The sequence below is a fragment of the Leptonychotes weddellii genome, chromosome 6 (assembly GCF_054177405.1).
Source record: "Leptonychotes weddellii isolate Sample4059 chromosome 6, ASM5417740v2, whole genome shotgun sequence".
NCBI classification, from domain to species: Eukaryota; Metazoa; Chordata; class Mammalia; order Carnivora; family Phocidae; genus Leptonychotes; species Leptonychotes weddellii.
This window is the reverse complement of record NC_138374.1, coordinates 124,711,477-124,737,128: the sequence shown is the minus strand read 5'-3', so window position 1 is coordinate 124,737,128 and position 25,652 is coordinate 124,711,477. Positions and strand designations below refer to the sequence as shown.

Sequence of the window (25,652 nt, the reverse complement as noted above, 5' to 3'; positions counted from 1 at the left end):
AATCAACAAAAATAGTATTTTCATATGATATATTTTTAAAAATGAAAATCAATGCCAAAAAATTCCCCAATAAAATGCCAAAATTTTCAATGAAGACAGGCTCTATCCCTCACTTGCAGGGCTCTATAAACCTGCCTCATTTGTCTCACCCAACTCCTGGTCTTGCTGGTCCTACAGTACTCCAGAAGTCCTGTTACCTTTCCAAATTCGAGTTTCTAAAAGCACTATTTCACTATAATTGCAGAAAACTGGAACTATTTATGTTGCATACGTCCCTTTCCTAATTTTTTAAAAAATGTACAAAATATAAGATACATATGATTCTGCAAACTCATAACGATATTCATTCGATCCTGGAGAAAGTCATTTTGGAGCAAATAGTCTTGAAAATGTTGCATGTGTTGAGGACGATGAAGTGGAATTTGAGCTATAAAATGTGGCTCAAATATTATTGCTTTATTTTTATTTAAAATAGTAAATAGTTTGCTCTGAAGTGAGGCTGGCTGCTGATGCACATTTGTAATGAATGATGTCCTAGCAGAGATATATTGAGGCGAATGCCTGCTTACCTAGTGGCCTGGTGCCTCGAAATTCCCACTGAGTATTAGATATTCAACCACTAAGCAATCATGAAGCGTTCAACTTCTGCTTAATATTCGTAAATGTCAAAGAAAGGAAGGAAAAGAAAGGAAAAATAGGTAATGTGGAAAAGGAAGTTAAAAAGCCTATAGATACAAAGTTGAAAAGCCTTTGCTCAAATGGAAGTAGAAATTGCCTTCCTGGTCCAACATTTGGCTTGCAGTGTGTTTCTTCGAGGAAACAACATTTGTTTCCATTAAGCGGAGTGTATCTGCTGCAAGCATGTCAACTCGGATTTGCTGGCTAGCCAGTAGACAGATTTTTGATGGGATCACCTACTGTTGTTGCAGTGAAAGATAGAGTGGCCCATCCACCGTTAATAAATTTAGTCATCTTCACGCTCTCCCTAGCCAGCCTTATACTCTGAGGTGCAAGGGCTAGGGGCAGATGTAGCATCTGGGAAGTTTTCCAAATTCCTCTTTAAAAAAGTTAGGCCATAAACACCGGCCTCACTAAGCAAGATCCTTCTGTCTATAACAAAGCCTCCAGCTGCATAGAAAATGTGTTTGGAGTACACATCATTTGAAGGACAAGGCGGGGAGATCACAATTTTGGCTTGAACTGCTCCCTGGAGGTTTGGTGATTCCCAGAGAATAAGATGTTCTTCTGCATTCAGGCACGTTCTGGGGCATTACTAGCTCCTTTTTATTAGCAGCTTTGCCTTACTTTTAAGGTTCTCTTTAACTTTTAAACAGGGTCTGCATCAATTCATTGGTTTGACCCTTTGGTTCAATTGGCAGGGTTGGTTGAATAATTGTATTGAGCTGAGCCATGGTTAAATGAAGTTTACCCAATTAATAAGCTAGGACAAGTTTGCAAAACCAGTACAATAGCTTTCTCAAATATGCTTGCATCTTTCCTAAGCAGAGAGGTACTTGTATAATTAGCATCTTCCGCTTGTTTTACTTAATTATTATTTAATTCAATCCCTCTACAAGCTTGTAGGTAGGAAATTTTACCCTCTGAGTACAGAGGAAGTGAGACTCAGGTACCATAGCTACTCAAGTTCAGGGTTGAAATGTGAATTGGAAGCTTCTGATTCAAATGCTGGTGCTTTGCCGCGGAGGGAAGGCGCATACGTGGACAGTTCTTTGGGAGTTGTAGAATAAGAAGTATCTAAAATTAATCAATAAGGATGGGAGGTAAAATAATTATCACTCAGCTATTCCTTACCTAACACCACGAAACTTTTTTGGATTTGTCTCTAAGTTGTTGGCTTTTCAGGTATGAATAGTAAATAGGGTTGGCCTTATTTATTTGCTTGCATACCCAAAGCCATCTAGGGATCACTTTTCTTTCCATAGCAATTGATTCCAGAATGTTCCTAGAAGCTTGATGCTTAATGTCTGAATGAAATTATTTTAAATGAGCTGAAATGCTATATGCAAATGGTGCTATCAACTCAATTTCTATATATTTCATGCAGTTTTTTTATATTCTGGCAAATTTAAAGAGTAAGTTTTAGAAATCTCTAAAATGATTAATTATATTTAATAAGTGAATAATTATAAGAGCTAAGATCTGCTTTTATTTTGAATTATTCATTTTAAAATATCAAACTCTAACTAAAAGGACTCCTGAAATATGAATGGAGATATCAAATAATATTCAAAGACAAAATATACAGTAATGTATATTACTGTACATGTTATATATAGATATAAGAAATTAGATTTCACCCATTGATGACAAGACTTATAAATACATTCATAGCATGTTCCATAGTCATGAACAATGTATTGAAAGTCTCAATATAAACAATCTCAGTATTACAGTTCAAGAAGGGAATCTCCTATATAACTCACCCCTCTTCATATTTGCTTTAAATGTTTTTATCTCATTGATTTTATCTCATATCTCATATGATATAATGAAAACAATTCAAAAATATGAGTATATGTTCTAACATGTTGCTTAATATTATAAATTACTTAGCTTTATATTGTAAATGAACTCTATCAAAATTTACCTCTGGGCAGAACAATTCACCAGATATAGCTTTCTTAGGATCTGTTTTTGGTCCCTTTTCCTTTTGGCTACAAGTGTTCTTTCAAAAATCTAATCTTCAGGAAGGGTATATTATCAGTCATTTACATCACAGTTTAAATTTAAGATCAGGTATTAATTTCCCCACTTCTCTATAATTAGGAGTGAGTGTTTTGGGAGCAGACTAATAAGTTTCAGATCTAGGCCCCATTGTTTATAGACAAACCACTTAATCGTTTTTGTGCCTTTGTTTCCTTTTCTTTAAAATTGGCATAATAATACTGCTTACAATACTCATGTCTAGAAGTAGGTGAGAATGAAAGGCAATAGCCCACCTTGCGAACCCTGCACAGTGTCTATCACACAGATTACTTAGAAGACATTAAACTTTAGCTATTAACTGTTAGTCATTTAACAAATGTTTGTTAAGTGTTTACTATGAGACAGGAGCTTTTCTAAGAGTCTTCTGAAATTTCTAAAATCAATATTCTCTTAATTCATCTGCTGTTACATGTAATGTAAGATGTGTGTACCTAAATGTTCTATTTAGGGTATGAGTAATATGCAGCTTCTATATTAAAATGTGTTATTTAATTTTGTTATTAAAAATAGTAAAATTAATCTACCTAGTATTGAAACATTGGATAAATGATTTTTCTGTGGGTCTAATCATACTCATTTATTAAATTGAGGATTGCACTAAATGACCGATGCCTCTAACTTCTAAAAATCCAATCAGTGAATATAGCATATTTATGTAGCTTCAAAAAGTCAAAGTAGAGGCTATTGCTGTGAGTTTAAAAACAACTAGATTTTCAAGTAAATTGTTCAGTTATGATTTTTTTCATATAATATGTTTACAATTTAAGGGGTAATTCAAATGATATGGAGAGAAATACTTGATATAGAAATGGATATACAATTCTTGGGTTATGTTGGAGCATAAAAAGAAGCAGCAAATTCAATAGAAGTTCTTAATATTATATCTAGAAAATAATGTAAACACTCATTGTAAAATATTCTTCTGGTCACATGGGGTTAACAGTACTTTCTCCTTCCAGAACAGGAGTAACAAATAGAACATTCCCTACTGCAGCTGGACAGGGTGATCATTGTGTCTTCAGAGGGAAAAAAAAAATTGCTCATTTTTTTCAGGAATGCAGAGTAAATCCACTTGATTTTTACAAAGAATTTAGTCCTTTCCATGTAACGCTAGTAATCCAAAGGATCCTGGTAAAAACAGCGAACTAAACTACCGCTCAGATTGGCATTCCAAAGGTGACCCTCTCTCTCCTTGTCACTTTTTCTTCCTATTAGCGAAAACAGGTCCATGATCATTTGGGGGGAGATTTGACGATTGTAGTATCCAGATGCCAATCACACCAGCCTTTTAAACTGCCTTTACGGTGACCCTGCCCAGAAATCAGGGACTGCCTTTGGGGAGATCTTTGTAGCAAACCACTGGGGAGATGAGCATACATGTGCACCTGGATGTAATTCCCTTTTATTTGTCTTCACGAGAAATGTGATTACTGATGTTGAATATCTTGCAGATGAGAACTCTGTACACTTTCTTCATAATAATGCTGTTCAAGGACACTAAATGATTGTCATACATTTTTGTCTCCTAGTAGTTGCCTTCCCCAAAATGACTGAACTTGAATGCTTTAGGAAACAGAAATGCAATTAATGACCGACCTATGAAAAGAGAAATGCAACTCCCTGAATCAATATTCCTTAAAAGCATGTATTTTATATTTTTTTTACTTTATGATATATATGCTTTATTATTATTTATTATTTCTAGTGAGCTGGGACCTTTAAACACTTCATTAAAGGAAAGCTGATTATACGCAGTTATAGGGAAGGTGCAAGCAGGGAAAACATCAGATAGACTCATTAGTAAAAGCATATTAATTCTGACCTTCAACACCCTTGGTACCCAATATTTGTTGTCCTCTGACTGAGAGCAAGTCCTTTTGCCAGAAAGTGCTTAAAAAACAAACAAAACACCACCAACAACAAAAACAACAAACTAAATAAAATGCCAAGTCCTTACAAGGCAGATTTAAATCACAAGTTTTATTTTACCTTTGATGTTAGATCTTAGTCGTAGTTATTGAAAAACAAATACATGAATTGACTATATGGCCTAGCAGTTTGATGAACAGGCAGTAATGATACGGAAAAATAAAGGCAAGAGTAAACATGGAACTTGGGACCAAAGTAGAGAAGTGGCTCTTGGGGAAGAAAGAAGCTCCTGGTGTGTTTCTGGTTGTGACAGAATCAGAAGAGAGTGTGAATGTCTGGTTGAGTGTATCTGTATGGACTGGTAGGGGCAAGGATCCAAATGCCTGTCTTTTGAGAATCACAGAAGTCAGACTAACCCATGGTGATGAGGGATATTAAGAAGTAAGGGTTAAAATTGTTTTGTTTTTGCCGTCTTTCGTGGAGATGTGTAATGATAACATCGCTGGAGGGGAAAGGACCACGTTTCTCCCCATTCGCCAAATTCATCATCAAGGCCAATTTATGACTGCGTGTGTCTTAACCCTTGTATTTTTTAAAGTGACACATTTTGAAGCCCATTTCCATCATGTCCCCTCGTGTTTGAAATGTTAATGGTGGGTTTGGTGTGGGAGTCATTTCAGGTTCACTTTCGAATTTTAGCTCTGATTTCACAAAAGAATCATCTCAGCACATGACTTTTTCTTTTACCAGTTTGGTCTTGCTCCACTGGTCAAATTGAATGAAATTGTAAGTTTCTCTTTGCATGAAGAACCCTCCCTCCACCCTTTTAACTTGTGCAGTGTCAATCTGTAAATGTCCAGACATTAAATATTGTCTGCTTGCAAGCCATGAGGTCTCTGTCCCAATGCCTCAACTTGCCATGGTGGTATGAAAACAGCCATAGGTTATATAGAAACACATAAGGATAGTCTAGTTTTTTGGGTAAAAACACTTTATTTACAAGAACAGACGTCATGTTGATAGTTTGCCTATTTTTGGTTAAGAGTCTAGTCTTAGTTTCTTAAATTAATATATAATTTCATCTTTAACAGTACATTTTTCTTTCTTCTGCCTAATGCCAAGAACCCTAAAGATCAGGTGCCTGGGTGGCTCAGTCGGTTAAGCATCTGCCTTCCGCTCAGGTCATGATCTGGGAGTCCTGGGATGGAGCCCCGCATTGGGCTCCCTGCTTAGCAGGGAGTCAGCTTCCCTTCTGCCCCTCTCCCTGCTCAGCCTCTCTCTCTCTCTCATTCTCTCTCTCAAATAAATACATTAAATCTTAAAACAAAACAAAACAAAACCCTAAAGGTGAGTACAGGTTAGCTCAGGTAAAAGAAACAGGAGAGAACTAACACAACAAAATAGACAGTAATGTTTAATAAATGAAAATATCTTGAAACAGCATCTAGGTTTTCCCAAGAGGGATTTATGTGTTCAGTTAGCCAAGTCAGCATTGATCATGCCAACAGGATAGAATAATACTTACATTTGGTGCAAACTGTTTCTGTTAGTTGATAACTCTTTGAATCAGCTTTAAGGGTCTGCATTTTCCTTCTCTGTTACAATCACACCAAAATATATGGTCACCTGCTATACACAGTGCACGTTTGTTCCCACATTCTCACACTACATTCTCAAACACCCCATGGGTCCACTATGTCCTCAGGTTTTCTATGTGGTCTCACATTTACCTACATAAATTGTCCAATGTCTTTTTCTTACGATATGTTAGCCATCTAAAAAACTTCCCGAAGCTTCTTTGCTGAAGAAAAAAAAAATTCTCCATCTCTTAATGACATTCAGCATCAATATAATAGAGATTAATTTTAGTTTTCTTTTCATCCTTAAATAGGTAGAAAGAGGAACTGTGAGCAGAAAAAGAATCATAATGGTCAGCAATGACAGAGAAACTAGCCCCTATGAAACAATCAAATAAAATGAATTATTTTATATATATTTTTGGAAAAAAATTAAAGATATTTAAAGATCTATACTTACTGTTATGTCTGTTGGGATAAATATAACACCTACAGGAGAGTATAGATTAATTTCATTTCTACTCAGATTAGATTTCAAATAATATCAATGCCAAAATGCCATATCTTTCAAAACTATGTTCTAATATTCTGAAGAAATGTCTTATGAAATCATGCACCAGGCATTCCATTTGAGTGGGGCAATATGAAGTGCAATTATGCAGGCCACATTTAAGTTCTACACATTGAAGGAAGCTCATAAACATAGTCCTCAGGTGTTTGGAGATTCAGGAAGGGAAACTCAGGGGGCACCTGGGAGGCTCCGTCAGTGAAGCGTCTGACTCTTGACTTCAGCTCAGGTCATGATCTCAGGGTCACGGGATCAAGCCCTGGGTAGGGCTCGGAGTTCAGCGGGGAGTCTGCTTGAGATTCTCCCTCTCCTTCTGCCCCTCTCCCACCATGCTTACACACATGTGTGCTCTCTCTCTCAAAGCTTTTTTTTTTTTTTTTTTTTTTAAAAAGGAGGGAAACTCAGTTACGTACATTTTCTTCACTGAGGAGCAGCCTCAGTTTGGAAGTCCTTTGAACTTAAGTGCAAAAAAAGAGAGTCATAAGGAGGAAGGAGGGGGACAAGCACCCTTATAGACATTCAGGTCACCTAAGTCATCTCTGGTAATGGTGGCCATGTCATCCTCACAAACAAAGGGAGTCCAGGGAGAATTTTGTAAAGGAAAGATAGGGACTTGTGGGAAATTTGTGGGAATGAATGATATAATGATCTTCCCTCCCAAACAGGCAGAAAATTGAAAAAGAATGCAGATGCCTCTTTCTTGGCTTCTGCTTCCTTCATTTTTCTCCCTGGAAATCCATTCCTTCTTCTGTGCTTACCACTGTATCTACCAAAGTGAATATTACTAATTGCCTGAGATAGAAACCTGGGAAGTTTCTTGAATATAATTTCTCACTCCCTTTCTGACATTTCATCCATTGTTCCTTCTCTGGCCATTCTTCCTCCGATATATCTCTTGGAACCATCCACTGGTCCTATAGCTACTCTCTAATCTGGGTCTCTGTTGTGGGTCTCCATACCAACAGTTTCACTCTTATCTAGGCTGTTTTTCTAACTAATGATCTGTCTTGCCATTTTCTTGCTTTAAACTTTTCAGTAGTTTCCAACATCGAGATGCCCTGCATGAACTCTTCTGCTTACCTTTCCAGCCTCATTTTTCCATCCATATACCTCCTGGTTTCCTCTTGGCTCTATGACTGCCTTTCAGTCCCTGCTGTTTGAATGTGCCTTGCTGTCTTAGATGCCTGGGTCTTCAATCCATGCTTTTGCCTGCAATGCCCTCCCTTACTTGCAGATGCTTCTCCTTCCTTTCACTGGGCTAATTCCTACCCATCATTAAAGTGTCAGCTGAGCTGTTCCTCCAAATAGCCTCCCCCTCGCCCCAGTGCCAAATCTAGCTTAGGGGCCTCTCCTCTATCCTACCACAGAAAACGAGAATGTCTCTATTTTAATCCCTACCACACTCTATTAGAATGGCTTGTTCACTTACCTAGATCCCAAGCCAACTGAACTGATGACTGTTTTCTTCTGTTACAACATTTGTCCTTGCACAGCATAGGACCAGATGTTCAATAAATGTTTGTTGAATAAAGAATTAGCTAAATGAGTTAGATAAAAAAAGGAAAATCTGTAAGAAAGATTGCTTAGCTACAAGAATGAATTAATGGTAAGATTCCCTGTGCATTAGAATATATTACATAATTTTGAAAGCTACCCCGTTGGAAGTTGTGATAGCCTAGAGGGATAACTCAATTTTTTTAGCCTCTATTGGCCTACGATGTGTAAGAAAGTATGTTTTAAGCTATATAGTACTTGAGACAAGGAGAAATTGTTATTAATGGGTCCTTAGTTATCAGATAAGGTGGAGTTCCTTCTGCGTCAATTGTTATAGCTAGAGTGCTCTATAGGAGTTGTTCTCTGCCCTATAGCCCTCACAATGTGTTGTTGGAAACGAGGTGTTGCACATCTCTTAGATACAGGATCTCCGTAGGCTTATTAAATTTTGAGGTTAATGAATATGTTGATAATTTTACGTATACATATCATTAGGGCTTATTGCAATAGGTTTAAGATGACAGTCATAATAAACATATAGAGTACAATAAAAAGCACTTTTAATCTCGAAAGTGCTTTATAAACAACAGTGATCAATGCTATGGATGGATGAACAGCATCAAACTGATTGAGTCCTATTTCAAGGGCAGTGAACGTATTGATGCTGGTGTTCACTATAGTGCAGAAGGAAGACAGCAGTGAGGGCAGCGCGAAGAGCAGGTTCTGAAGTCAGACTTCCCATGTTTAAAATCTGGCTTCCCCACCATGCAGTGTGCAACTTGGCATGAATCCCTTCCCAGCCCCATCGCTCAGTGTCTTCATCCGTAAAATGGATTACTGTAAGGTTTCAGTGCAGGAATCACCGTAAAGGATTGGCACACAATATATTTGTGGTCATTGTTATACATGCATTTATGGCTGACAGTTTTTTCATTCAGGATTTCCACATCATGTGCCTTTCCATTCATATATGTATTTTATGTGCCTAAACCACATAAATCTTGACTCTACTCCTTTATAACTTCTCTTTACTACATATCTCTGAGACTTCACTTCATTTTATTCAATCTGTGAACTTCTGACCTTTGTGTTTTTAGTCGCCTCTCTCCTTTATCAAGAGACTTAGATGCTCTACATCTTATTTCTGCGTGTCTGGTGGCTACCTTTACATTTTAACATGTACTTGTAAATCTATTTCCTCTCTTTTCTTCATAATCCAGTCTTCTTAAAAACTAAGATGCTCTGCATGTTCATTTCCTCACTACCAATCACTCCTCCATCGGTCACTTACATTTTTTCCTCCCACTTCTTCATTTGAAATGCTTTCTTCAAGATTATCAATAATTTTCAAAATGAAACTTTTCCTAATCCCCACCCTATGTGCCCCTAAATAGTAATGGCACCATTATATCCTTTTAAAAATATGAAGAAACCCAATATATCTCACTAGGTTCCCCCTGCAATTTTCTGCGAGCTGTTTTTCAAGACTTTTGGCTCTGCTTTCTCTATCTACGTTTAGATGAAAGAACTCAATCATTTTATCAGCCCATATGCAGATTTTTCTCAATTTCACCCCATTTGCCAGATGCTATAATTGGTGTTTTAGAAAGAGTATTGAGCAAAACAGGTAGAGTACCTAACCTTAGGGAGCTTAGTCTTGCAGCGAAATCATGCTTCAAACATGTAATTAGATAATTATAAGTGATTTATGTCTCCAGCTATGAGAGACAGAGCTGTTTTCAGCTGCGAAGGATATCAAAAAATCCTCATGCTGAAAGAAAAAAAGAAAAGAAACTGGATAGAATTTCTTAAAAATATGATTGTTCAAAGACATTACTGAGTAACTAGGACTGCATGGACATGGGAGATTAAGACCTGAGAAATAAGGAAAACCATTTAGGTGAGACTTTAATTTATCTTTGCTTTTTCTTTCTGTTTTATTTGCTAGTTCCCAGATTGCATAGTCTTAGGAAAATGAAAGCATGGCTTGAGAGACTAGAAATTAGAGTTCAGGGCCTACCAAGAAGGAAGGGTCTGGTAAATATGCCAGGCTATCCATTGAAATCCTATCAGTAAGAGTAAACCAGAAACAGACGGGTCTTCTCAAAGCCTGAAGTAAAGCCTCAACCCATCTCAACTTCTGATAGGATAAAGGTTATCTGCCTGCCAAAAATATTTCAATATTTGCTAAAAGGAGATAACATCAACAAGAGTCTATAATTTTTTATACATGATATCTTATATTCAATCCAAAATTACCAGGAATACCAAGAAATAGGACCAAGTAAAAATGAACCAACTATTGCTTCACACAACATGGATAAATCTCATGATCTACCACTGGGTGAAAGAAACTAGAAACAAAAGAATCTAGTATTCCATTTATGTAAGTTTCAAAAATAGAGAAATGGATCAGTGGTAATAGGATAAGAAGGGGTAATAACTAAAAGGAAGAGAAAAAGGAGGTTCCTGAGGTTGTGGAATTATTCTATACATTGTTCTGAGAGGTGTTTAGATGTGTGTTTACTTTGTAAATGTCCACCAAAATATGCCCTGATAATGTGTCCACTTTATTGTTAAGTTATACTTCAATTTGAAAAGTTGCCAAAAAAAAAAAAAAAGATTTCAAGTATGTGGAGTCCAAAAGTAAGATGTAGAAAACTCATAACAGATAACAGGAGCATTTAACCCACTCTGGAGGATTCATGAAGTCCTCCCAAAGGAAGAGTTTTATCATCTAAAAAATGCAGTTTGAGGTAGCTAGGCAAGAAACACAAGTAGAGCACCTCAGATAGAGAAAATGGCATGCATAAGTGCCTTGGTATGGGAGATAACACGGTGTATGAAAAAACAAACATGAACAAACAAGCAAAACCGGAAGAATCCAATATAGCCAGAGCACAAAAAGCAAGGAAGGAATGGTATTTGATGAGGTTGAAATACAAGAAGGAGGGGCCAATCTTGTACTTTTCGGACCACCATATTTAGGATTTTGAACTTAATTTTACCATTTTTATAAGATCACTCTGCAGGCTGGGGGCTGATGCCAAGTATGCTTTTACTAAGGGTTTGCTAAATTAAACTGATATTTTTACTAAGATTGTGCATATACTTTTTATAGATTGACTGATTAAAAGTGACCATTTCATTCAATCATCTGTTAGTTTGTCAACAGAATGTCTCACAAAATGTTAGGAGACCTTCTTTATAAGAATTAGCCCGAATAAGGGGTTAAAAAAAAAAAAAAAGCAAATTCTGAATTCTACCACAGATCCTAATTGCTGGGGAAATAGCTAGAAATTTGCATTTGACAAGATCTCAATATGGACTCAGTTCAGCATGCACGTACTATATGACCCAGCCATTCCTCTCAGGGGTATTTGTCTAAGAGAAATGAAAGAATTTATCTGTACAAAAGGCATGCCCATAAATATTCATAGCTATACTCACCATGGCCCCAAACTAGAAACAACACAAATATGCATCAATAGGTGAATGGATAAACAAACTATGGTATGTCCATACAATGAGATACTCCTCAACAGTACAAAGGAATAAACTACTGATACAAACAACAACATGGATCAATCTCTGTTGACAGGCTGAGTAAAGAAGGCAGAAGAGTACTTAATGGTAATTCTCAAAAAATACGAACTATTGTAACAAAAAGTTAAATGATTCCTTGAGGCTGAGAAAGAGGGGATGATGGAAATATTTTGTAATAATCATAGTGGTGGTTTTACAGGTAACACCTTTCAAAATTTATTGACCTGTATCCTTTAAATGAATGTAGTTTATTGCATGTAATTTATACTTCAATAAAATGGGTAAAAGAAAAAGAACTCCAGGTGATTCTTGCAATAATGAGAACCATTGATCTACATTGTGATGGAAAATTGCTTTAACTTTATTTAGAGAAAAATCAACTGGTTTTTATATTATTTAACTTACTGGTCCTGAACTCCTTTATTTTTTTAATTTTAATTTTTATTTAGATTTTATTTATTTGACAGAGAGAGAGATAGCGAGAGCAGGAACACAAGCAGGGAGAGTGGGGGAGGGAGAAGCAGGCTTCCTGCAGAGAAGGGAGCCCGATGTGGGGCTCTATGTGGGGCTCGATCCCAGGACCCTGGGACCATGACCTGAGCCGAAGGCAGACGCTTAACGACTGAGCCACTCAGGCGCCCCGTGGTCCTGAACTCCTTTAGATAAAGATGTAAGCAGTGTATATACTTTAGATTAGGCTCAACACTGCAAATTTCACTGAAATAAATTGGTATCCACTATATACTTTAAAGCGTAGGAAAATGACTTTTACTAAACTATGCTGACAGCAAGAATCTGTACAATTTCAACAAAATAGTTTTTTTTTTCCTCTACAGAAAGGGATTTCTTCTGATCTCATTGACATTAGGAAAGAAATTTTTATGAACGCAGAGAGCTGTGGTTTGTCCATTTTTCAGGCATTTTATCACAAGAAGAAATTTAATCAGCAAAAATATGAAATACACATTTGAATATGCAGTTGACCAGTTCTTTGATTCTGTTGCGCCTCTGTCATGCATTTTTCATAGCTTGCGTAATTGGTGTTAATGTGCTATGCTATTAAGTTTAACTGAGAAAACTAGTTTGCTGAAAACTGATTTCTTCTGCATAGTTATAAATTCAGTAGTCAAAAAATTAAAGAAATATAATTAACTATTGCAAAATCAATTTGACACTCACTTAAAATGTGTTGAGTGGAGACAACAAGCAACAGCCAAATCTGATGCTGTTCTCTCCTTGTTTGCTTCATAAAACTGTGCAAATTAGAACTTTCATTTACAGAGTTGTTAATGCCTCATTAAAAAGTTCCAGCAAGTATCTTATTTTGAGTTTTCTTTTTTTTCCCTTGTATCTAATATGCCACATTATCTCCGTTTTGTGGGCACGTGTAAGACAATATACTTAGGATTACTACTTATTTAAACTGCGTATATGAAATGAAAGCTTTTTAAACATCACATCTCAGGAAAGGATGCTAGCAGTGTCTGTTAGTTTTCAAAAGTGATTAATTTCTCCATTTACTTTGTTCTTGCTGTTGTTGTTGGTAGCGTTTTGTGCACCAGACACTGTATGGACAATGAGACTGTAGCTGGAATCTAGTAGACTTGTTTCCTGATCTCAAAGGCCTTATGCAGAATAGAATCCATGGCTGTTTGACTACTTTTAACCATTATAGTATACTGCTATTTTTCTGCTCAGTCATGTGCTATAGCCAAAGCTAAGCACTCAACAATAATAAAAAATCCTCAAATACTAGATTAGGACATAACCTTAAAAAAAAATAGTTTGAGCTGTAGACATAGATTTGGCGGTTGATTCAGACATCCTTTAAGCTCTTGGTCTGCACACAACTACTCCATCTTACCACATTACCTCTGCCTCCCCCAGGGAGGGACATGTGTGACATAGACCCTTGATCACTGTTAGGACAAGTATGAATGCCTGACCCAATGGAACTGATCTAGTTTTCATAGGAATTTGGAATTGGAATTCAGAACTAACCAATCAGTCTATCTTATCTCTTGAACTTAACCTTTATGTCTACTGCTGTGGGGTGGGAGGAAATAGAGAACTAAAGCTGTTAAAGAGAGACAGGAAGACAGAGAGAGAAGTAGAAGGAGAACATGCCTGAAGGTTTTCTCACTCCCTATGCAAAGACCTTTCCTAGGCTGGGCCGTGTCCCTGGACTTGAGTTCCAGAACACACCATTATCTTTGAATAATAAGTTCCTTCTTCTGTTCAAGGTAGCTTGAGTCTGAATATGTAACCAGAGAGTCTTAAAAAGAATTCACCAGCATGTGAATAGAAGTTGAAGCCATGGGAATGCGTTCAATGACTTACAGTCAAGAATAGACCTTGGGGGGATAGAAGGCATTCGGGATAGTAAAAGACAACCAAGAAGGAATAGCTCAAATGCAGATAAAGGACCTACCTGAAAGTCAAGGAAAGGTTGATGAATTCTGTAATATTCCATAATGGTCACTAGTATAAAAGGTTGACCAGTGGTCAGGTAGGTGAAGAGCTGAAATTGGTGGTTGGATTGTATCATATTTATAACTCTTTGTCCTGCTACCTGAGTAAACTATTTTTAAAATATAGTTTATAATTTTTAGGCCCTTTCTAAAATTTCTAGTATAATGGAAATTTCTAATACATACTCAATTACTGAGCAATCATAATTTCTTGGGGCTTATTCTCCAAAGATATGTATTCATTTTAGCCAATGATATTCTTAAAGCTATAGTGAAATGTTTTTTGGTTAGTTTGGTTTTGTATATTTTCAATGAAAAGCCATACTAAAGTATGTTTGCCAAGTATTTTTTAAAATCTGTAGTCCAGGATGCATAATTTATTCTGGGATGGTTAAAATTCTAGGAGAATCTTTTGCTCTTTCCCTGATCTTTCTTCCCTCTCCTCTGAAAGGGCTGTATTTAAAACTATGGGTTATTACTCATCTGAATAGTTAAGGAAGATTAGCTACATTGTTACTGATGCACTTGATATTTTCTCACTGTGTAACATTGTGGCAACAGATTCTTAGTCAGTCTGATACGATAAAATGTTCATAATACTTACAGGATAAAAAGGTATCATCACTACCTCAGATTCCTTTAAATCCAATCCCTGATCTGCATGAGATTACGTTTTTTGCTCTCATTTACTAGTTCCCCCTGAAGGAAGTCCTGATATAGCTACTGGGTTCCTGGCTTGCATTTTGACAGTCAGAACAGCAGGTAGGATTTTTTTTTCTGCTCAGCAGATACAATGGAAGATCAAGGCTTCCTGGGTTGTAGTCACTGACCTTGCCAAATCCTTTCATATTTTCTCTAGATTTGGTCCTACAAAAGCAAGTATAAAGCAAGTTTGACCGTCCAGCTAAATTCCATAAGGTCATCTATCACATTACATACAGTAATTGATTTTAAGTTAATTGGTCATTAGTTTCATGGTTTGTGTTTCTGGTATTCTGGTGGAGTTTCCAGAAACTTCCATGTAAATGAAAAGCTATATTATGTAAATAAAATTTAGTAAAAATTTCCTTTACCTGTCATTCTAATTATTTGCCTTTAAAAGGCTAATTTTATTGTGTTTGTGTGTTTTTTAATAACCCCACAGGAGTCAGCTGTGGATTTTCTACTCCTCCATATGTTTCAATCATAAATGAAGGATCATATTTTTCATCAAATCAAAAAATAAATAAATATTACCATTTGTAGGTACAAGTAAGATTCATGAAACCACTCTATTTGTTAAGCACATAATATTTATGAAATGCTGCCCTAGGTAATGTGACTAAAGGAAAGATTAGTAAGTTAATTTTACTAATTCCTGTCCTCAGGAGCTCTAATTTACACCAGTTAACATCTTAGAAGAAGTCCATAGTGTGATGCTGTTAAAAAAAAAAAGAAGAAGAAGAAGAAGAAAGAAAAAAGGCAATTGCTACCTTGTGTTGCATTAGCAGAATTGTCAAGGATAAAATAAATAATGTGATTATTGGACTCTGCTTGGCAATCCTTAGCCCTTGATAGGAGTACCATGTTCCATTTGGGATGGCACACTTTTTAAACCATAGGCAAATTTGCCAGAGGTTTCAAAAGAGAGCAACAAAAAATGATGAAGGGCTTTGAAAATGGGGCCTCTAAGAAAAGGCTGAGAGACCTGAGAATGTTCAATCTTAAGAGAAGGCAGAGGGGACACATGATAACTGTTTACAGATGCATAAAGAGGTGTTATGGAGAGGAGAGGGACCTATTTTTCTCATTAGTCCACACAGACACTTCAAGAAGTAATGGGTTTAAAACATGTGGGGGGAAATTCAGGTTAAATATTAGATTAAATTAGGTAAAATTTAAATATTTAAAATTGTATGATACCAAGTGTCATTAAGCTGTGGAGTTAAAATTGGTAGAGGAATGTTAAAATTGAAAACAAATCAGATCCGAATCCAGGGGGTTAATAATTAAAGGAGTTTCCATTTGCATAATGTGTTAGCGTATTTCAAATACTTATTCCTATATTGTTTTACTGATCTCTCAACAATCTTAGGAAATAGGGGGAGTATCAACTGGTTTTCCAGCTCAGGAAATGGAATTTCATTTTTTATAAAAATATTTTATTTATTTGAGAGAGACAGAGATAATGAGAGAGAGCATGAGCATGAGCGAGCAGAAGGGGGAGCCACAGACTCCCTGCTGGGCAGGGCGCCTGATGCGGGGACTCGATGCCAGGACCCTGGGATCATGACCTGAGCCAAAGGCAGAGACTTAACCGACTGAGCCACCCAGGTGCCCCAGGAAATGGAATTTCAGAGAAAATGTTAAATGTTGTTGCTTCCCTCCACCCCTACCCCAATTAGACAAAACTGCTAAGTGGCCTGGGAACAGACAAGCAGGAGTAGAAGCCAGTCCTTCAGATTTTCTGCCAATCTATTTTCTGTGGACTCTTGCTAACTTTTCATTTGTAATACGATTTTTACTGTAGGAAGTTATTTTTGAAACAGTTGGGTTTTTTTTTTCCTTTTGGCTTTTAAGGTACCAAACATGCCCATAAGTTTCCTTTTTTCATATTAATTAGCTGAGATGAGAATTGGTTGATGCATAAAATATAGACCAACTAGCAATTTTGTTTATATAAAGGAACAAGAAATATGATTGATCTTATATCTATTTTATTGTATCTATTATATCTGTCTCCTGCTATTTACAACTATAGAATAAGTTCAACATTTTGGTATTAAGTTTTGAGAAATCATTGCCAAACCAAATATAGTCTCTAGAGGTAGTGTGAATATGGTAAGATTCTGCCTTTACCATTACCTGGTGGTGGAGATATTTCAGTTTCACCTTTTATGAATTTCATATTCCTCATCAGTAGAATGAAAACCATAATATCTTCTGTTTTATTGCCAGACTGACAATGAGGATCAAATGAGAAAAGAGATGTCAAAGCACCTTGATCTGTTCAAAGAAATAAACTATAAGCTGTAACTTAGCATCAACTTTGAGTGGGGGTAGGGGTGGGGAAGTATGTTGTTCCGTGTTAGAATATGTCAGATTCTCAGATCTCAAAAATATAAGGAACTCAAAATCCAGTGGAGGAGACAGACTTGCAGACTGTTACAATACTTTGTATAAGGAAAATTGTTTTCCCAACAGAGGGAGGTAGCTGATACCAATATGTTACCAAGCAAAGGCCCCTTGATTGGCTGCCAAGAGCCTCATGACATCTGGGAAAACTTTTTGGGCTCCTTGAACCATGCACACAAATTGTGCAGAGAAATAATTCAAGAGGCGGGCTGTATTGAAAGGCTCTTAGTATGTATGCTGAGTCTGATGAAGGAATGGAGGCGATTTTAGGAAAATTCCAGCCTCTATAGACTCCTGCCATGCTCAGTAGGGTGCCATCGTCCCCCACAGAGCCCAGAGTACCCCCCAGTGGCATTCCTGTAGGAAGACTGCAGCAGGGATGCTTACTAGGAGGATACAGAAAAGCTTAATGGCCCCCTGTGCATAATGTTGAAAGAGGCTCTAATTTTTGTTTTCTTCTGAGCTTAACGTGTGTATATTGCAGGTTCAAAATGGTAAGAATCTTAATTAGAGTTGCAGGAAGTTGCATAATATACTCCATGTCTTACTTTTTCAGCACATCAAGTAACAGAGTCTATTTGCCATATTATGAAGGTTGATGGAGAATGAAAACTGTAATTTGAGTCAATGGGATCTCTGCCCCCGCCCCCATTTTTTTTTAAGTTAGTCACAGAGTTTAAAATGCAAAGAAGTAAATCTCCCAAGGGAGCAATTCTACTTCATCTGTGGAGGAAAGACATATGTTGTTACTGATGAAACCTCTGTTGTGGAAGCAGAGCCAACCCCAGGACCAAACTGGAGCAGGCCCAGGGCCTTTGGCATCCCTGCAGCCCAGCTCAGTGCGCACGCTCGTGCTTGCTCTCTCTGTCTCTCTGTCTCTCTGTTTCTCTCTCTCTCGCCTGCAGCCATCAAGTCCACCTGGGGTGACTTGGGCCTGTTCTGGAGACTGTTTCCCAAGACCTCCTCCTCCATCTGATCCCCTTGGGGCAGTTGACTGCTTTTCTTAAGCTAAAATGTACCTGTCTTGTGGCCCATCCCTCCGGGCCCCTCATCTGGACAGTAGGCCAATCTGACAGATGTCACTTTCCTAGTATGTCAATGGTAGCAACATGTTTCTGCGCTTTTCTTGTCCTTACCAGGACTGTAGGCTCATTTACACAGAGGCCTTCTGGGGATAATTTCAGAACTCAAAACATGAGATCAGAGTGCAGCTCTGTGTGAGAGAGGGCCTTACTACGGCTCTATTCATACACCCACCCACATGGGAAAGCTTTTCTTTTTTCTTTTTAAACAAATATTTATTGAACAACAACAAAGTACCAGGCATTGCGTTAAAGTATAAAGATGCCTAAGCAAACAAGGCATAATCCATGACTTTAAGAAGTCAAGGAGGTACGGTACTCTATATAAATATTTCATATAAATCACTCAACTTCATTCAGAATATTTACTGAACATTTACTATGTGCCAGGCACCATGCATGCCACTAAGGAACAAAATAAGCAAAATCCCTGCCTTCATGGAGACTGTATTCTAATGAGCCTCAGCAGGTGAACAGCGATTCATGTTAATTATTTTTCTATTCAGCAAAATGAAAATCTTATTTTCCTAACGTCTATTATCAAATTATTATTTCTACACCTCATGTTAAGAAACTCAAATTGTCCAACAACAAAAAAAAGAAATTCTAATTGCCTTTGATCACATTTGATAAGGATTAGAATAACCTGTTTTATTTTAAATACATTTAGAGCAGCCCTTATTTGAAGGAAATTCATTTTAAATTTTTCATAAAGTTGGTTAATTACCTTCTAATTAATTTTGGGTGTGTGTTCCCCCAAATTGGGAAGAGTAAAGAGGTGACGTATGACTCTGCAGAGCTTTTTTTAGGTAAAGCATGAGATCAGATCAACGTTCATGTAAATTAGGACTCGGGAAAAGTACTGAACAGCAGGATCATATTATCAAAAATCTGGCTGATAGGTTTTGAACTCACTGAATTAAATCTATTTAGAAGTACATTTTAGGAAGCCCATATAAACATCAACACTATGGTCTGTTCTAAGTTAGGATCTTGCTTTGTCTATATTCCAGGTGATAAAATACTGTTATTAGTGTTATCATCAAGCATGTTGAACGGTAAGTCTGTAAGTTAATAGCAATACACAGGCATATAGTCCTAGGGCTAGAGGGAAAGAAAATGAATTTTTATCTTTTTTTTTCTCTATAAAGGGGGAAAAACATTCAACACCTAGAGTCAGCTGTGGCTCAAGGGTCCATTATAACTTCAAGATTTTTTAACAGTCTGTGCCTAGCGCATGGAGATGAATTTTGTTTCAAAGTGGTGACATGGGCAAATGTAAGCCCCTGGGAGAAATTGCAGGCAAGTTGCGAGTCCGATCTAAGCAAAAATGGACAGAACTTGGGAGATGGAATTCCACACTTACTTCCTGACCTTGGCTGATATTCCTCAGTGGTTGGTAATTAAAGGAGATACTGAAGTGAAGAAGATGAAGAAGGAAAAGGGGGGCAAGATAATCAGAACTGGAAGAACGTAGATAAATAATAATAAGTTGGGGGCAAAAATTGCTGGCGCCACCGATGAATTGGCCGTATTTTGTGTTAAGGTGGCCTTGGGATATGGAGGCTGTAGGATTGGCTCAGCAAGAGGAAAACCATACATACTTTTTAAAGTTTATTTATATTTCCTTTTAACCAGGAAAATCCATCAGCTGTTTTGCTTTCCTGCCTGTTTTATCCTCTTGCCATCCCAGCCTTGCGTTGTCTTCCTGAAATCTTTCTGGGCAAGTGACCGCAGTGACACCAGGCCCGTTCCCTTCATCAGAGAAGAGTATTACTGCCCTGAGTCACAAGCAGGGAGAAAATAAAGTTATATAACATCTACATGTTATTGCTAGAACAGAGTCGAATAAAAATTAAAAGTCCATCAAGTGATCAAGTAGAAGTCAATAAAAAAAAGTCCATAAAAAGCAAGATGAGCCAAAAGAAAGGAGTTGGTATTCTGGAAAATGCCAGGAAAAATAAAAGGCAGGAAAAAAACAGCGTGGCAAGATCTTCCTCCCTGTCGCCTCAAGGACGTGCATGATAAAAGTAATTGAAGCTCATCACCCATGAAAAAGGGTACAGTTGACTCAGTAGACGTACTGAATATGTTAACAGTAGTGGATTTTCAACCAAAGACAAAGGTAGCAGATTTTTGTTTTACTTTTGCAAGCTTTTGAATATGCTGAGCCAAAACGGTTTATTTATTTATTTGTGGTTTTAGTCCACTGACTGCTGCATTTTTGAGCAACACAAAGTGTTGATTACCTTACTTGAACAACTGCGTGTTAAGATGTCTGCTAGGTAGAAGCCATTATCCTATACAAAGATTTACTAATGTATCCTATGGGCTTTCAAAACATTTACAATCTGGTAACAATGTGAGATTAATTTTTACATATGGTTTGCATATAATAATCTGATTCTGACAGAATCACATTTTCTCTACATTTCATACACCAAAAAATTCTTTGGGGAAATTACTTAAAGTAAACTAGAATGAACCTGTAAAGGTTTCAGAAATGCTTTATCAGAGGATTTGACTCCCCATTATATTAAAGCATCTTTTCCTTTTTCAAATCCCAAATACATTATCTTTAATTGGTATAAACCACACGTATTAGCAAAATTTGTGCACATGTGAAAACTTAGCTTGATCAAGATTGCCGTAGTAAACTGATTGCCGTTTGATTCTGTAAACATATAATTTCTTATTCTGAATGAAATGTTGTAAGTGAAATGAATAGGGCAAAATAGTCACTTATTATTTAAATTTGGATTAGTAGTCTGACCCTCTCATATCTCCAAATGGTCATACTTTCCCAGTTCAAAGAAACAGATTTCACATGCCAGCAAAGAGTTTTATAAGAATTGGGTCAGCGATTTAAAGAAGTTGAGGTTGTGGGTTCTGAGGCCTTTGTGCATTATAATGCTCAAGTCTGATTTCTTCCCGCTTCTCTGTGGGGTCATTCATCCTATAGATGTGTGAGTCCTAATCAAAGTAAATTATATGAATATTTCTCTCTGGGATGACTCTGCATTGAATAATACTCGTTTTTTTTTTAAATTTTATGTTATATAGTATAGTACAATTTTTAACATTCTAAATTTTAAAAATAATTGATTGTGCAAAGCATATTATTATATCTCATGGTACTTATGGAAGTACCTCAAATAACTTAGTATTTATTCTTATAGTCATTAATGTGTTCATTTGCTAGGGCTACCTGCAAACTGGGCAGCTTAAACAACAGAAATGTATTGTCTCACAGTCCTGGAGGTTAGAAGTCCAAGGTTAAGATGTTGGACTGGTTGATTTCTTCCAAAGGCTGTGAGGGAGAATCTCTTCTGGGCCTTTCCTCCTGCTTCTGGTGGGTTGCTGGCAGTCTTTGACGTTCGTTGACTTTGGCATCACCCAATCTCTGCCTTCATTTTCTCATGATACTCTCCCTTTGTGTGTGTTTTTCTCTTCACATTGGCACTCTTTTCATAAGGATACCAGTCATTTTGAAGAAGGGACCCATCCTACTCCAATATGAGCTCATCTTAACTAATTACAACTGTATCAAGACCTTATTTCCAAATAAGACCATATTCTATAGTACTGGGGGTTAGACTCAACATATGAATTTGGGGAAACCCAATTCAACCGATAATAATTACTCTGAGTTAACTGATGAGAAAGCAAAGAGTTGGTTTGGTACAGAAAGAGTTAACCTAATCAAAAGAGAAATATAACACACACACCCCAATTCCTCACATTTAATTTGTTTAAGAGAAAATTATGAATTTGCAAACAGCATGTGGCATGGTAAGGTAACTACAATTGGATGACATATCAAAAGCTCTAATAACTAGTATTTAATCAGAGACGCTGTGTGTTTTTACTTGAAATTCATCCTGAAAAATGCAGCATAATTAATTGGACCATTTATTTTAGCATGAGGTTTCTTATATTTGTAGTGATAACGTGGTGATCTTGTTTTAAGTTTCCCTAGAAATGGGTGCAGATATTAATCGGATGGAGATAATGATTTCATTATCAACTCCTGCTGATTTTAGTACACTCACAGCAACCACCACAATTCACCAACTTGAGCTATTTTTCAGCATTCTTCTTCTAAGTGACTTCATGATTGTACTGATATGGAAGAGCATTGTTTGATCCTAACCAAAGGTACACAGTTGTCTTCACGGCTGTGATGTACAACATGATAATTACATAAAATACATAAAATGCTGGGCTTCATGTATTTCTTTACACATATACTAAGGACTAAAAGTTAGTCTTTGTTGTTCATTACATAAGGAGATCAGTTTTGGGCTATAAATGCAGAATCCCAACAATCAAAATTCTAATCATTTGTTTAATCTTTCTGCTAGTCACTGTGTTTATTCTAATAAGGCTTACCATATTGAGATGTCATGTATCTTTGTAAAAGACTGATGAGTACCACACTGAATATGTACCAATCTTCTACAATTGTTTCCATATGTGTACAACCCAGTGAAAGTTATTCATTGACAGTAGTTATTTTCCCATTTGGTGCATTTTCCTAACTGTAAAATGTGGGAGTCACAGTAAATCATAATTAAGATCCCCCTTTAGCTCTAATATCTATGGTGGTTTTTTTTGATGATGATAAACCCTTTAGTCAGCACGAGTTTATTGCAGTCAAGATCAGAAATCACAGTAAGAGTGAAACTGAATGTATATAGAGAAAAGGATTGAGTTAATATGGTAGCTAGTCCTTGGACATAGATTACAGTTTCTTGATCATTGAAATCTTATGCTAAATATAATGGCTTACTTTCCTTCTCAACAATGTACTAGGTTGTTCACTTGTACCTATTCATTTAATCTCCTCTTCAAATGCGTAAGATAGGTCCAGAGAAGATAAAGAATCTACCCCAAATCATACAGGTAGTATATTTTAGGGATGGTATTTAAATCTATGCATCTCAGGCTCCAAGGCATATATTCATGGGAGACCTCCTTTGTTATATAACTGTATAATGGTATGCAACTATTTCCATCTTCTCAGTTCTCTATCTCTCTGTTTAAATCAGCTATCCTGATGCCTAGATCATGACCCACCAGTTTGAGAATACAGGTTTTGCTGGCCAGAAAACCACAGTTAGGCTAATTCACTTAAATTTGTATGCCTACATGCTAATGAGCTGTGGTCACCTCCCTTAATCACTACCTCACTTTAGCTTAGCTCTTTACCTGCATCCATTCCTGACATATTTTAGAATTCTTACTGACACAGTGTCTAGTTACAATAAAGTCAAGATGTGGTTTGTGGACATGTTTAACTATTCTGAAGGCAGTGGAATCCATTTTATGGACAAAATGTCCTGTTTCAGCCACAAATACATGAAGTTGCATTTAACTATGACAGAAGAATAGTGTGAAAAGCTTGTTCATTAGGTGGACAATTTTTTATCATATTTTATTTCTCCTTCAAAGATAGACTTTAATTTGACAAAACTGGTTGCATATGAACCCAAATGCACTATGTTTATAGTCTTTAAATACTTGTTGCCATGAAATCCTTTAACTAATACAGTTGACTTGACTGGAATTTCAGGATTTTCTGTCTTATTTCTTTAAAATGGGAGCATTCTTGTCTTGTTCTGCTCCCTGGAACATTGCTATCCTGTTCATATTAATTAATTTATATTGTTTCTTAAATTTGTCTTGCTAATATCCTCATTTATTTTGGCTGTGTCTCTTAAAATACATATTTAAAGGTTTTTGCCTGTGCAATCACTCCTGTATCAAACTGTATGTGTAATTTCCCTTCATTTTTTATAAAGGATAGGAAAACACAGGAGGAATTTTCAAAACTTCTATGTTCTACATATTTTGCTCTGGTTTGGAAATTAATATCTCTATATTTTAGGTATTATAATATGAGGCTCAAAAGAATTGTTTTTATAAAGCATAGAAAACAGTTTTTGTTTTAAATTATTTTTGTTCTCAGTATTTCTGAATCAAAAAAAACAAACAAACTATGCATTAGTGTTCATAGGCAAGACAGAATACAATACAGAGCGGATATCCTATAAGCAACATGATAGATTTAATCATCTGATTCATTATAATACAAATATTGTAATCTATCATAATATTCACTGTTCCATAAATCCACAATTCTGTGAAAGGGATAAGAAAAAAGGAATTAAGCTATCAGTGAGTTTACTAAAAAAGGAAAAGAGATTTCCTGATTATCATCATTCAGAATTAGTCAGACATATACATGGTAATCATTCATATTTTAAGCAATAATATGAAAATCAACATAAAGCTCTGAAAGGAACAGCTTTTTCTTCTTTTTTTTTTTTTCCTCTCTAGAATGTGAAAAAAAATAGAGCTATGTGCTAATTTAATTCCCTTTTAAGTTAATGACATAATGGGTTTCTGGAGCATTAAAGAGGAATAAATATTGTTCAACATTTCCATGCCTGAGCCCCAGGAATCGGGCTTATATTTAACATTGCCTTATATTTCCATGCTTGAGCCCAGTGCTTTCTCCTCCTTCAGCTTCTGATTCCTCAGATGGGGACAGTGATCATCAGTCAACAGTCACAAGGAAGAAGCCATGCACCTTATCCTCTGGTTTCCTGAGTCTTGAAATACTCAGTTTCTCCATTTTGAGTCCTGACGTAAACCCCATTTTTAAGGACTCTCTCCTGTGTCTTTTTTGGTATAAGTTCACAAAGTTCAGCTACCTCTCTAAGTAGACAGACTTTGAGACTTCCCAGCTGGGTATGATCTGAGTGGGTAACAGAGCTGATTCTCTTGATACACACTATTTAGCCTATAGAGTATTTGGTCCTTCCCAAACTGTCATTCAAAGGAACACTGGTCTGAATGCAAAATATAAAAACACTGTGTTAAATCAAGTTAGTCTGATGTTTGTTGTTGTTATTGTCATTTTTGTTGATGCTATTGCATGATATCTTAGGTTATTTAATATGCAAGTGAAGATTCTTTGTGAATTTCAGGAACTGAGTATTTTCTAAACTTCATTAACCTTGAAACTCTATTTCTCCCATTACCCCCACCACTGCACTTATTTTAACATTGCACTTAGCAGGGTTCCACATATCAATATTTTGGGAATTTGAGGATGAAGATATGTTTTTCTCATTAAAATTGAATTCTTTGCCCACTGGGAGAGAAAACACATTAAGCTTTTATCAGTCTTTAACAT

General features: G+C 36.5%; 1 protein-coding gene across 1 annotated transcript in view; it reads left to right on the top strand.

The window, feature by feature from the left end:
- The window catches only part of USH2A (usherin), a 602,856-nt gene that overhangs the window by 155,082 nt on the left and 422,122 nt on the right, over positions 1-25,652 (top strand). The window lies entirely within an intron of this gene.